The sequence below is a fragment of the Procambarus clarkii genome, chromosome 20 (assembly GCF_040958095.1).
Source record: "Procambarus clarkii isolate CNS0578487 chromosome 20, FALCON_Pclarkii_2.0, whole genome shotgun sequence".
In the NCBI taxonomy this organism is placed as follows: domain Eukaryota; kingdom Metazoa; phylum Arthropoda; class Malacostraca; order Decapoda; family Cambaridae; genus Procambarus; species Procambarus clarkii.
The window spans coordinates 49403855-49417776 of record NC_091169.1 but is presented as its reverse complement, the minus strand read 5'-3'; the positions used below and the strand labels follow the sequence as shown (position 1 = coordinate 49417776).

Genomic DNA, 13922 nt, shown 5'->3' with positions numbered 1-13922 from the left:
TGATGCTGTGGTGATACAAGGAAGGGTAAGCGCCTCCACAACGATCCTGTCGCAGCCGTTCCTACTTTATTTTCTCATGCTTCGGAAGAGCACGTTGGGAAGAACGTTCTTGGGGGGACATGTTTTTACTTTTTGGTCCATCTTTTGAACTTAATAAACACATTAATAACACTATTTCATTCCGGGGTATATAGACCTATAATAACAATTAGCTACACTTTACTATACATTATGTATCTCTCACACACACATAAACCTCTGTTTTCTGCCAAACGCAACTGTCACTTGAGGAATACAGAGATAATCTAATACACGTGTCACAGCTTAAGGAGCGTCACACCGTCACTCTCGTGGCATTCTACGCAACTAAAGTGGTGAGGTGAGTGGTGGTGCTGCCAAGCGACCTTGGGAGCATGTCGTACAGCGCGGCCTCACCATGCTCAACCTTCAGCTCTTAAAACAAACCAGAAAATAAATATAGGCAGTTAATCATTGCGGTATTCACGATAATTACCTGAACGGTGAAGTTTACCGATTTCAAAAACTACAAACAGTGGAACGTGAGAAGGAAAGTAGAAGTGTAGGTACAAGTACTACTCCGGGTACTGACAGGAGGCAGGCGGTGGGGCGGTGCCAGACTGTCCTGCAAGAATCAACTAGGACGCCAAATACTACGAAACACTTGCATCACACCTGCCCCAGCCCAGACGCTCCTCTACACTCATGATGACTGAAACACTCACAGTCTGTCTCAGTTATAGCCCCGCTCCTGTGCCAGGTAAGTACACTACGGGCTCACCATAGACCATGCTACTTGACCCGCTCCTGTGCCAGGTAAGTACACTACGGGCTCACCATAGACCATGCTACTTGCCCCGCTCCTGTGCCAGGTAAGTACACTACGGGCTCACCATAGACCGTGCTACTTGCCCCGCTCCTGTGCCAGGTAAGTACACTACGGGCTCACCATAGACCGTGCTACTTGCCCCGCTCCTGTGCCAGGTAAATCCACTACGGGCTCACCATAGACCGTGCTACTTGCAACTTTGTGTTCCACGTAGCTGACTCTAAAACATCATCATCCCAGTCTCACACACCTGACTAGTCTAGAAACGGTTTTGATCTGACCAGACGAAAGTAAATACAGCGACCCAAGGTGCCCAGATTTTCACGAGAAAGGCACCGGGAGCCGAGTGGACAGCACGCTGGACTTGTGATCCTGTGTTCCCGGGTTCAATCCCGGGCGCCGGCAAGAAACAATGGGCAGAGTTTCTTTCACCCTATGCCCCTGTTACCTAGCAGTAAAATAGGTACCTGGGTGTTAGTCAGCTGTCACGGGCTGCTTCCTGGGGGTGGAGGCCTGGTCGAGGATCTGGCCGCGGGGACACTATAGCCCCGAAATCATCTCAAGATAATCTATAATCTTAATCTCAAGGGTGTTCCACACTCACTCACCTGCACACAACTGTTGAGATCATTAGTGGGGGGGGGGGTCATTAGTAATTATAGTGAACAAAAACCTAGTAATTATCCTCATACCGAAACAGTCATATTTGTCAATTAAAGAATTCGTAGAGAACTTAAGCCCTCCCCCCCCCCTCCACATATTAATGTAGGGAAAGCGTTTGTGTATACTACATCCTGCAACACCTTATGTACACGTGTGCAAAGATATGCCACTAAGTGGCTCCCAGAACTGAAGGACAAGAGCTATGAGGAGAGATTAAAGGCATTAAATATGCAAAACTAGAAGATACAAGAAAAAGAGGCGATATAATCACTACGTACAAAATAGTAACAGGAATCAATAATATTGATAGGGAAGAATTCCTGAGACCCGGAACTTCAGGAACAAGAGGTCATAGATTTAAACTAACGAAATAAACCTGCCGGAGAAATATAAGAAAATTCACTTTTGTAAACAGAGTGGTAGACGGAACAAGTTAGGTGAAAAGGTGGTGGAGGCCAAAACCGTCAGTAATTTCAAAGCGTTATATGACAAAGAGTGCTGGGAAGACGGGACACCACGAGCGTAGCTCTCATCCTGTAATTACACTTAGGTAATTACAATCTTCCTACGCCGTTACTACAGTACAAGGCAAGTGTACTACAAGAAACAGCAGCATTCCTGTGCACTCCTGAGCTCAGCACGAGGCGACAATGAAAGTTTTTGTCCACTGCAGCAGCCGGCACAATGAGGTGCTGTGAACACCCACCCTGCACCCCACACGCCCACCCTCTTGCCTACCCACCCCGTACCCGACACATGCCTGGAGTTACCTGGTTGATGGGGTTCTGGGAGTTCTTCTACTCCCCAAGCCCGGCCTGAGGCCAGGCTTGACTTGTGAGAGTTTGGTCCACTAGACTGTTGCTTGGAGCAGCCCGCAGGCCCACATACCCACCACAGCCCGATTGATCGGCACGCGTTTTAGAAAACAGTCTAGATTTCTCTTGAAGATGTCCACGGTTGTTCCGGCAATATTTCTTATAGTCGCTGGGAGGACGTTGAACAACCGCGGACCTCTGATGTTTATACAGTGTTCTCTGATTGTGCCTATGGCACCTCTGCTCTTCATTGGTTCTATTCTGTATTTTCTTCCATATCGTTCACTCCAGTACGTTGTTATTTTACTGAGCAGATTTGGGACCTGGCCCTCCAGTATTTTGCATGTGTATATTATTTGGTATCTCTCTCGTCTCCTGTCTAGTGAGTACATTTGGAGAGCTTTGAGACGATCCCAATAATTTAGGTGCTTTATCTCGTTTATGCGTGCCGTATATGTTCTCTGTATTCCCTCTATTTCAGCAATCTCTCCTGCTCTGAAGGGAGAAGTGAGTATCGAGCAATACTCAAGACGGGACAACACCAGTGATTTAAAGAGTATTAGCATTGCTGTGAGGTCCCTGGATTTGAACGTTCTCATAATTCATCCTGTCATTTTCCTGGCCGCCGCCGCTATATCCGCTCGGTTATGTTCACTAAATGTCAAGTCGTCAGACATCATAATTTCCAGATCTTTTACATGTTGCTTTTCATCTATGTGTCGGTCTCAAAGAAGACCACCCTCAGCACCTTCACCACCCTCAGCACCACCACCACCACCCTCAGCACCACCACCACCACCCTCAGCACCACCACCACCTTCAGCACAACCACAATGCCACATCTCTGATTTCAGTAACAAGAGCAGAACCTCCTCAGTGCCACAGCTCCGAGCTCACCTCCAGGGCTGGCCTCGTCCCTCCTCTGAGACCCTCCCGCTCCTTCTTGAACTAACGCCCCCCTTAAATTATCGCAGAATAGTAACCGCTCGCAGGGAGCTGCGGTGCGCGTGTGTGAAGAGCGGCCGGCACCGCCAGACACGGCTCACCACATCCTCCAGGTGTGCGAGTACAAGTTGCTGTTACATCCGCACGCACTTGACCACACTCGGGTGCAAGTGCGTGCGTGTGTCTGAAGCCAATGAAACTTATTACTTATGGGATCATCTCTGTGAGACACAGCCACTGCAAGTCCTCCTCCTTCACGGCACAACCCACAACCTCAGCACCATCAACTATCACACAATCCTTATAGCATAAAAGCACAACCGTAACCCCTGCACTATTGACCACAACAGCCCCACTATCCCCCAAAAGCAAAATCTACCACCATTCACCACACCCCACCCCCCCAGGCTGGGTTCAAGCACGGCAAACCTTGCCTCACAAAATTCAATGACCCGGGCGTCAGAGATCACATCCGACAGAGAACATTGGGCAGATTCCATATTATTGTACAGTTGAAAACACTCCGACACATTAGCCCACATGGAAATAACGAGAAAAAGGAAAGTTGCTTCAGTGTATAAGGTGGTATCTAAACAAAAGTTGCTTCAGTGTATAAGGTGGTATCTAAACAAAAGTTGCTTCAGTGTATAAGGTGGTATCTAAACAAAAGTTGCTACAGTGTATATGGTGGTATCTAAACAAAAGTTGCTTCAGTGTATAAGGTGGTATCTAAACAAAAGTTGCTTCAGTGTATAAGGTGATATCTAAACAAAAGAAGGCAGTGAGACGAGGCCTTCAGCGAGGCGGGATGTTACAGCAGTGACTCAAAGGTCACGCACGACAAGACCAATCTTGCTCCTCATCTGTGTAAATGATCTCCCGGAGGAAATAGACTCCTTCCTCTAACTGTATGCTAATGACGCCAACATTTTGACCAAGATAAACATGGGGAAAGTTTGCAGGGAACAAAGGGAAAATTTGGATAAGCTGAAGTGGCTACTGGAATTTAAACCAAGCAAGACCAATACTACAGCACCACTCGCCCACCATCACCACATCACCATCCACCACGACACCACTACCCACCATCACACCACGGCACCACCCCCACCATGGGACCACCCACGACAACACCTCTACCTGGTGCATTTTTGATCAAAAAAAAAGAAGAAGAACACCTCCACTTCAGAGGTGTTCAGAGAGACTGAACACCTCTGACGTTTAGACAGTGCTGTCTGAGTGTGCCTATAGCACCTCTACTCCTCACTGGTTGTATTCTGCGTTTCCTTCCGTATCTTTCCCCTCCAATACGCTGAAGCCCTGGAACTCATTACTGCGACCGTCAGTAATGAGTTCCAGTCATTTGTCAGTAATGACTGAGTGCGAAGCTGGTCATCCTGAAGCCTCCCTGGGGCATTACCTTCATGAAGTCTTAGTTCTGGATACAGAGGGAGGAGGAGATGTGTGTTTACGGGCTCGCTATAGCCCGTGCTACATGGAAATTTCGTTCCGAGTAGCTAAATCTGATAAAAACACCAACAACAGGGGGTTATCTTGAGATGATTTCGGGGCTTTAGTGTCCCAGCGGCCCGGTCTTCGACCAGGCCTCCACCCCCAGGAAGCAGCAGCCCGTGACAGCTGACTAAAATCCAGGTACCTATTTTACTGCTAGGTAACAGGGTCATAGGGTGAAAGAAACTCTGCCCATTGTTTCTCGCCGGCGCCTGGGATCGAACCCAGGACCATAGGATCACAAGTCCAGCGTGCTGTCCGCTCGGCCGACCGGCTCCCGGGGTGCCGCAAGCGCCGTGCTATCTCCCAGAATCCCAGTCAGGTACCAAAATACTGTAGGTCCCTAATTTTGCCGTTAACTTTACAAAGACAATTATGTTATGTTACATTGTTGGTGCCTCAGATAGGGCCCCTCTTGGCTCTCACACAAAGCTCAAGGCTTTTATCTATTCAGTGACACTAAACTGTCTAAAAGAGACAATTGGTGCTGTTCCGGTCTGATAATACGGGTCGGTCCATTGTTTTCGCGACAAGCGTTCAATTTCAATAGTTTTTTTTATTATGCACCCCATACCCAGCCCGTGGGCGGTGCTGGAAAGTGTTACAGAGGCACATAATGGGTTCAGGAACTGAACCCCAGAGCTGAATATATAATATATATATATATATATATATATATATATATATATATATATATATATATATATATATATATTCAGCGTTCCTGTCCTACTCGGACTCTGACAAAGCTTTACTGCCATGTGCAGGCTGTCCCTACAGTCATGTGCAGGCTGCACCTACAGTCATGTGCAGGCTGCACCTACAGTCATGTGCAGGCTGCACCTACAGTAAGCAAGTTGTGGATATTTCCGTTCTCTCCTTCCTTTCTACAAGTCGATGGGAGTTGTTTGAGTTCACAGAGACGGCAATGTTCCCTAATACCTGGCAGGAATGGTCGGACATGGACAATTAAGATGTCGTTGTGGTGGTGCAGCCCGCACAACACAAAATGTGTTCCCGGGGCAGTAATTATACGCGACAAGGAGTAGGGGTCGCTGGCTGTCACACTCCACCTCCGCCATACCATTTATCTTTCTTTACCGCATCACCATTATTTGTCACAACAGTACGCTAGAACGGATTCAGATACGGACTGTGTCACGCTAGAGAGCCGGCTGCCACAGTCCCAGGTGCGCTAGAGGGCCGGCTGCCACAGTCCCAGGTGCGCTAGAGGGCCGGCTGCCACAGTCCCAGGTGCGGTAGAGGGCCGGCTGCCACAGTCCCAGGTGCGCTAGAGGGCCGGCTGCCACAGTCCCAGGTGCGGTAGAGGGCCGGCTGCCACAGTCCCAGGTGCGGTAGAGGGCCGGCTGCCACAGTCCCAGGTGCGCTAGAGGGCCGGCTGCCACAGTCCCAGGTGCGGTAGAGGGCCGGCTGCCACAGTCCCAGGTGCGGTAGAGGGCCGGCTGCCACAGTCCCAGGTGCGCTAGAGGGCCGGCTGCCACAGTCCCAGGAGCGCCAGAACAAGGTGTGACTGTCACCTGGGCCTCGGTGACCAGGTGACAGTCCTCAGTAACGCTGCAGAATGACTCGCTTCCGACATGAACAAAAGACAATAAAGAATTTGAGGCGGTCGTGCATGTCGCCACATGTCCAGAGTGTGAGACACACCACATGTCCAGAGTGTGTGACACAACACATGTCCAGAGTGTGTGACACACCACATGTCCAGAGTGTGAGACACACCACATGTCCAGAGTGTGAGACACAACACATGTCCAGAGTGTGAGACACACCACATGTCCAGAGTGTGTGACACACCACATGTCCAGAGTGTGAGACACACCACATGTCCAGAGTGTGTGACACAACACATGTCCAGAGTGTGAGACACACCACATGTCCAGAGTGTGTGACACAACACATGTCCAGAGTGTGAGACACACCACATGTCCAGAGTGTGTGACACACCACATGTCCAGAGTGTGAGACACACCACATGTCCAGAGTGTGTGACACAACACATGTCCAGAGTGTGAGACACAACACATGTCCAGAGTGTGAGACACACCACATGTCCAGAGTGTGTGACACACCACATGTCCAGAGTGTGAGACACACCACATGTCCAGAGTGTGAGACACAACACATGTCCAGAGTGTGAGACACAACACATGTCCAGAGTGTGAGACACACCACATGTCCAGAGTGTGAGACACACCACATGTCCAGAGTGTGAGACACACCACATGTCCAGAGTGTGAGACACACCACATGTCCAGAGTGTGTGACACACCACATGTCCACAGTGTGTGACACACCACATGTCCACAGTGTGTGACACACCACATGTCCACAGTGTGTGACACACCACATGTCCAGAGTGTGTGACACACCACATGTCCACAGTGTGTGACAGTCCACATATCCACAGTGTGTGACACACCACATGTCCACAGTGTGTGACACACCACATGTCCACAGTGTGTGACACACCACATGTCCAGAGTGTGTGACACACCACATGTCCAGAGTGTGTGACAGTCCACATATCCACAGTGTGTGACAGTCCACATATCCACAGTGTGTGACTGTCCACATATCCACAGTGTGTGACAAAGTTAAAACAAAAATGCATCGTTTAAAAACCTGTGAAAAAATAACCACACAATTCTTTAGGTGAGAGAGAGTAAAATGGAGAAATTTAAAATGTCCGACAATGGCTTGACGACACAAGGAATAAAAAATATTCTGAAAACTGCGACTGGTCCGCTGTTCCAGCCATGAGCACCACCAGTAACTTCACCATCACCAGCCAGGAGCACCATCAGTAACTTCACCATCACTAGCCAGGATGGTGACACCTTCCCAAGACAGCCAGGTAAAAATGACCTCCAGAGTGGAGAAGTTCATGCACCACGTCACAACCCTCACCCTCACCAGGACCCCTCTATCACCCTCACCAGGACCTCACTCTCACCAGGACCCCTCCCTCACTCTCACCAGGACCTCACCCTCACTCTCACCAGGACCTCACCCTCACCAGGACCCTCCCTGAGTAATTCAGTTATCATTGGTAATCACAGTCTAGGAAGGAAAGCTTGAACATACTCACGGTCCTCCTGTTGTTATCACCCTCCTCCCCACTTCACACCCCCCCCCCCTTGCTTCCCTCCACTTGACAGCATTTCCCTTCCCTCCACTTGACGGCACGACACTTCCCTCCACCTGACGGCACGACACTTCCCTCCACCTGACGGCACGACACTTCCCTCCACTTGACGGCACGACACTTCCCTCCACCTGACGGCACGCAGCTCATCCTCCAGTTTTGGTAGTACTCATAGTACCGATGAGGAGCATAGTACATATACCGACCTACAACGAAACTAGAAAGTTGGAATCTGAATCTACCGAGTTACACAAACCGGAAAACTATTTCTTTTACTTGTATTGCTGTGACAAACTAGACCTAACCTCCCTAGGCCTAATACACGACATCTGATGCCTAATATAGTACATATGTGTGCTATACTAGGCTTAGGAATATTTACATTTGTGTTTTAGCTTCATTTATCATAAAAGAATTCCTCACTAGTCAGTATACTACTGTCTGAAAGCCAAGTACGTACTAATTCGTGACTATTGACAATAGGTACTGTGTAAATAGGAGGACGGGATGGCAGCACGACACTTGACACCACTGCCTGCTCTATGTAGCCTCTATTGACACCACTATGTAGCCTCACTATGTATCCTCAGCCCGTGCCGTCCACTACACTGACCTCAGCCCGTGACGTCCACTATAGTGCCATGTTGCGCTTGGCACCAGTCTTTCCTCCCACGTCACCCGTGACGGTCACCCCCCCCCCCCCCCCCTCACCAACCTCACCCACGCTACCTACCGCTACGCTGCGATTTATTTCTAGAAACTTTAGTAATAAATCACCTGGTGATATTCCTCAGCTATATATTGCTCTGGTTAGGCCCCATTTAGATTATGGTGTTCGGTTTTTGTCGCCGTAATACAGAATGGACGTAAATTGACAAGAACGCGTCCAGCGTATGATGACAAAGTTAATCTCGCAAATTAGAAACTTTTCCTATGAAAAAAGCTTAATTTACATTCTCTAGAAAGGCGAAGAATTGGGGGTGATATGACTGAGGTGTTTATTGATTTTTATGTTATGTTCATTCTCTAGAAAGGATATATTTCCCATTCTCTATGAGGAAAGATTACTGGAACTGAACCTCCCGTCATTGGAAAACGGAAGAGTTAGGGGGAGACATGATCACTACCTATAAAATACTCAAGAGGAATTGACAGGGTAGATAAGCCAACACACACAGGCTGGAGCCGGCGGCCGAGCGGACAGCACGCTAGGCACGTGATCCTGTGGTCCCAGGTTCGATCCCGGGCGCTGGCGAGAAACGATGAGCAGAGTTTCTTTCACCCTATGCCCCTGTTACCTAGCAGTAAATAGGTACCTGGGTTTTAGTCAGCTGTCACGGGTTGCTTCTTGGGGTGGGTGTGTGTGGTGTGAAAAAAAATAGTAGTGGTAGAAACAGTTGATTGACAGTTTAGAGGCGGGCCGAAAGAGCAGAGCTCAACCCCCGCAAGCACAACTAGGTGAATACATAGTGGCATATGCTAGACTGGCAAACATAAGAACTGCCTTTAGAAACTTGCGTAAGGAATCGTTCAGGACCCTGTATACCACTTATGTCAGTGGTATACACATACTCATATCATGGAGTACACATATTGGAGTATGGTATAACGCATACTCCAATCCTGGTATATGCAGCTCCAGCCTGGAGTCCATACCTAGTTAAATACAAGACAAAGTTAGAGAAGATTCAGAGGTATGTCACCAGACTAGTACCGGAACTGAGAGGTATGAGCTACGAGGAAAGGCTAAGGGAGCTGAACCTCACATCCCTGGAAAACAGAAGAGTAAGGGGAGACATGATAACCACCTACAAAATTCTCAGGGAAATTGACAGGGTGGGACAAAGGCAAACTCTTTAGCACGAGTGGAACACGAACAAGGGGACACAGGTGGAAACTTAGTACCCAAATGAGCCACAGAGACATTGACACTGAAAAAAAATCTAGAGTAGTTAACAAATGGAATGCATTAGGCAGTGATGTGGTGGAGGCAGACTCCATACACAGTTTCAAATGTAGATATGATAGAGCTTGAGAAGCTCCCTCCCCCCTCACCTTCACCTCGAAGAAATACTCAATAAGCATCAAGCATTCACCACGTTCCTCAACCCTGTCCTTCCTCTCCCTCCTCAAGCTCTGCCCTGCCCTCCCTCACCAAGCCCTGCCCCCTCCCTCACCAAGCCCTGCCCCCTCCCTCACCAAGCCCTGCCCCCTCCCTCACCAAGCCCTGCCCCTCCCTCACCAAGCCCTGCCCCCTCCCTCACCAAGCCCTGCCCCTCCCTCACCAAGCCCTGCCCCTCCCTCACCAAGCCCTGCCCCTCCCTCACCAAGCCCTGCCCCTCCCTCACCAAGCCCTGCCCCCTCCCTCACCAAGCCCTGCCCCCTCCCTCACCAAGCCCTGCCCCCTCCCTCACCAAGCCCTGCCCCCTCCCTCACCAAGCCCTGCCCCTCCCTCACCAAGCCCTGCCCCTCCCTCACCAAGCCCTGCCCCCTCCCTCGCCAAGCCCTGCCCCCTCCCTCACCAAGCCCTGCCCCCTCCCTCACCAAGCCCTGCCCCTCCCTCACCAAGCCCTGCCCCTCCCTCACCAAGCCCTGCCCCCTCCCTCACCAAGCCCTGCCCCTCCCTCACCAAGCCCTGCCCCCTCCCTCACCAAGCCCTGCCCCTCCCTCACCAAGCCCTGCCCCCTCCCTCACCAAGCCCTGCCCCTCCCTCACCAAGCCCTGCCCCCTCCCTCACCAAGCCCTGCCCCCTCCCTCACCAAGCCCTGCCCCTCCCTCACCAAGCCCTGCCCTCCCTCACCAAGCCCTGCCCCCTCCTCTACAGGCGTCGCCACACAAGACAGACAGGCGCCATAATTACAAGCGGAGGTACAAACGCGTTGTACCGCGACCAGTGTTACCAGAGCGATGAGGTAACATCCGGAGGCTGGCACCTCTCGCCTCCACCCTGGTCTCCAGCTCCTTAACCTCAGCCAAAACTACCTGAGTCACCCTATAATTACACCCGTAATGTGTGCTCTCCGGGGCAACGCCCTTCACTAACTCTTGATGAATGACCAGAAAAATTACAGCAAATTCCCCCCAGTACTTGCAACACTTGACAAACCAAAATTTATCACCAGGACATAGAAAAACAAATTTGATCCTCAGATGAGATTAGAATACGGAACACAGACGAATAACAGACAATACCTAACATTAACTTCTGATAAATGGTCAAAAGAATATGATCAAAGTCTCCAATCTTTCAACAGTGTATACAACACATATGTTCTCCAACGTGATGTGAATTACATCAATAGTTAGAACATTGCAGCACAGGACGATACTCCAGTGGTGTGTGAAGGTCACGCACCGTGTTATCATCGTCCCGGGTAACACGCACTCTCCCTGTCAGCAAATTGCATCCCGTCCTCAGAGTCCATTCCATCCAGCGGTCGACCCCCAAAGAAGCCCTCATCAATGTTAACATGTTGTTCATTCAAAACAGGAATTTTCTCATATATAAATTATTATTATTTTATATTACCATATTGTACATATTTAGGCACTGGTTAGGTTGTGTGTGTAGGTTCTCTTGGCCATTAGAACGAGGGTGAAGCATTTACAGCGTTGTGGTTCGAACAAAAGTCGTCAGCGAAGCACTTGTTCCGGACGTGTTCGGACGTCAACAGTTGTGAGTCTTGTGTAAACTGTTTTTCATTCATAAACAGGGGGGCAGCCCGTTCTCTAAACAAAGGCCCTAAGTCCATTCCATGCACTCGCGAACCCCCTGTTTATGAATGAAAAACGGTTTACACACTACTCACACCTGATTACGTCCGAACATTTCCGGAACAACGGCATAAAAACTGACGAATTTTATTCGAACCACATTTTTGTAAATACTTCACCCATGTACTGCAAATACATATAATCGCCAACGGAACCTAAACACCTAACCTAACCAGTGGCTAAATATGTACAAAATGCAAATATATAATAATATTAATTCTATATTTGAAAAAAATCCTATTTTGAATGAACAGCTTGTTAAAATTGATGAATGCGTCTTTGGGGTCGACCGCTGGATGGAATGGACTTGGTCTGATGTATGTAAATAACCTGAATGAGTTAATTGACACATTCATATCAATGGGTGCAGATGATGCAAGCTTATGAAGTCAAAACACGCGAGGATTGTGTCAAGATGGAGGACCACCTCAGGAACAGTCGTAGAAACATTTACTAGCTTTTCATCTAAGATAAATGCACCACATTAGAGAAAACTTCACAACTTTACCACACAAGAGAAAAAGGAGAAAAAATCGAGAACAAAAAATATCATCATTAGATTCTCAGGGGAATAGATAAGGCTGATAAAGAGAATATGTACAAATCCACAAGGGCCGTGACGAGGATTCGAACTTGCGTCCGAGAGCATCCCCAGACGCTGCCTTAATCGACTGAGCTACGACATGGTCACGGCCCTTGTGGATTTGTTCATTTGATGCATCACGCAATTGTGATTTATGTGTGTAAGAGAATATGTATATTATATGGCAGTGTTTTACTAACTTATATCACAGCTTTAATTGTAAGTTAAATGTATTATTGTCGAAAATATTTAATTTGATATACAGTATTCTGCTGTACAAGTGTTGGTAACATTCAGTGTTATAAGGCCGTGAAGGAGTAGTTACGAATAACGCATCGAACTTTACTTGTGGTTCTAAGAACAAGAGGATGTGGTTGGATAACACTGAGTCACAGCTTCCAAGAATGTTTTATTATTAAGAGATGTGCGTGAACTGCTGAAATGTTTTAAAATTATATATATATATATATATATATATTTATATATATATGTTGTACCTAGTAGCCAGAACGTCGTACTCGGCCTACTATGCAAGGCCCGATTTGCTTAATAAGCAGAGTTTGCCTGAATTTATATAATTTTTTAAAAAAATATTTATGAAATGATAAATCTGTCCATTTCATCATGTATAAGTTAATTTGTTTAAATTTGCGTTAAAACTAACGTAGATATATGACCGAACCTAACCAATCCTACCTAACCTAACCTAACCTAACCTAACCAATCCTACCTAACCTAACCTAACCTAACCTAAACTAACACAACTACGTCAATAAATTATGTTCTTAATATAATAATAATAATTCAAATAAACTAAATGGAAACAGTTTATTGAAAATAAAATCATTCGGCCTACTAGGCAAATCGGGCCTTGCATAGTAGGCCGAGAAGTGCGTTCTGGCTACTAGGTACGACATATAAATAAAGGGGACACCAATATACTTGAGCACTAAGGGACTCGAACCAGGAGACCCCACAACCGGGAGGCAGAAGCTCTACCACTGTACCGACCATGTCATAAAATTAATATTAAGAGGTTTCCGGCGGTGCCCGGATGCTCTCCCCTCCCATCCGCCCCCCCCCCCCCACTCTCCCCTCGTCTATCCCCATCCCACCACCCAACCTTTCCTCCTCCCCTCCCATCCCCACGTCGTCCCCCACGTCTTTCTACTCATCATCCCTCCCACATCAACCTCTCTCCTCCCCCCCCTTCGCCTCGTCCTCCCCCCTCCCCCTAGCCCCCTATCCATCCATCTTCTCTTTTATAAAATATTATATTAAGGAAAAATGAAACTAATTTGTATTCATGATAATTTTTTTCTGGCGACGAAAAAGTCTTGGGACACCTGAACGAATATTTCACACTTGACTAGAATTCAATCCTTGAGAATCGGGCAGAGGTGAATAAATAATATTTTTTATATTATTTAACTTACGCCTACCCCTGACCAGCCTGTGAATGTGTCTGTCTCAAGTAGGTGGTCAAAGGCTTGGCGTTAGCCTCACCAAACTTTGCAAGATCAGCCATGGAGGGTATGGGAGTGTCATAGGCCTGTCGGGTTCAGCCCTAGTACCCCTTTTTAAGAAATATCGGAATCTATATCAACCCCCCCC

The 13922-nt window shown here is 48.1% G+C and overlaps 1 protein-coding gene across 3 annotated transcripts in view; it reads right to left on the bottom strand.

The window, feature by feature from the left end:
• The window catches only part of LOC123766225 (rho GTPase-activating protein 7), a 126365-nt gene that overhangs the window by 99378 nt on the left and 13065 nt on the right, over positions 1 to 13922 (bottom strand). The window contains exon 1 of one of the 3 annotated variants that reach the window (XM_069327938.1): positions 1 to 376. This exon is cut by the window's left edge and continues 91 nt beyond it. The exons of the other annotated variants lie outside the window; for them this stretch is intronic. The gene's annotated coding sequence lies outside the window, so the exon portion shown is untranslated. Of the gene's footprint in view, positions 377 to 13922 lie in introns of those variants that run through there. 3 annotated transcript variants of the gene reach the window in all.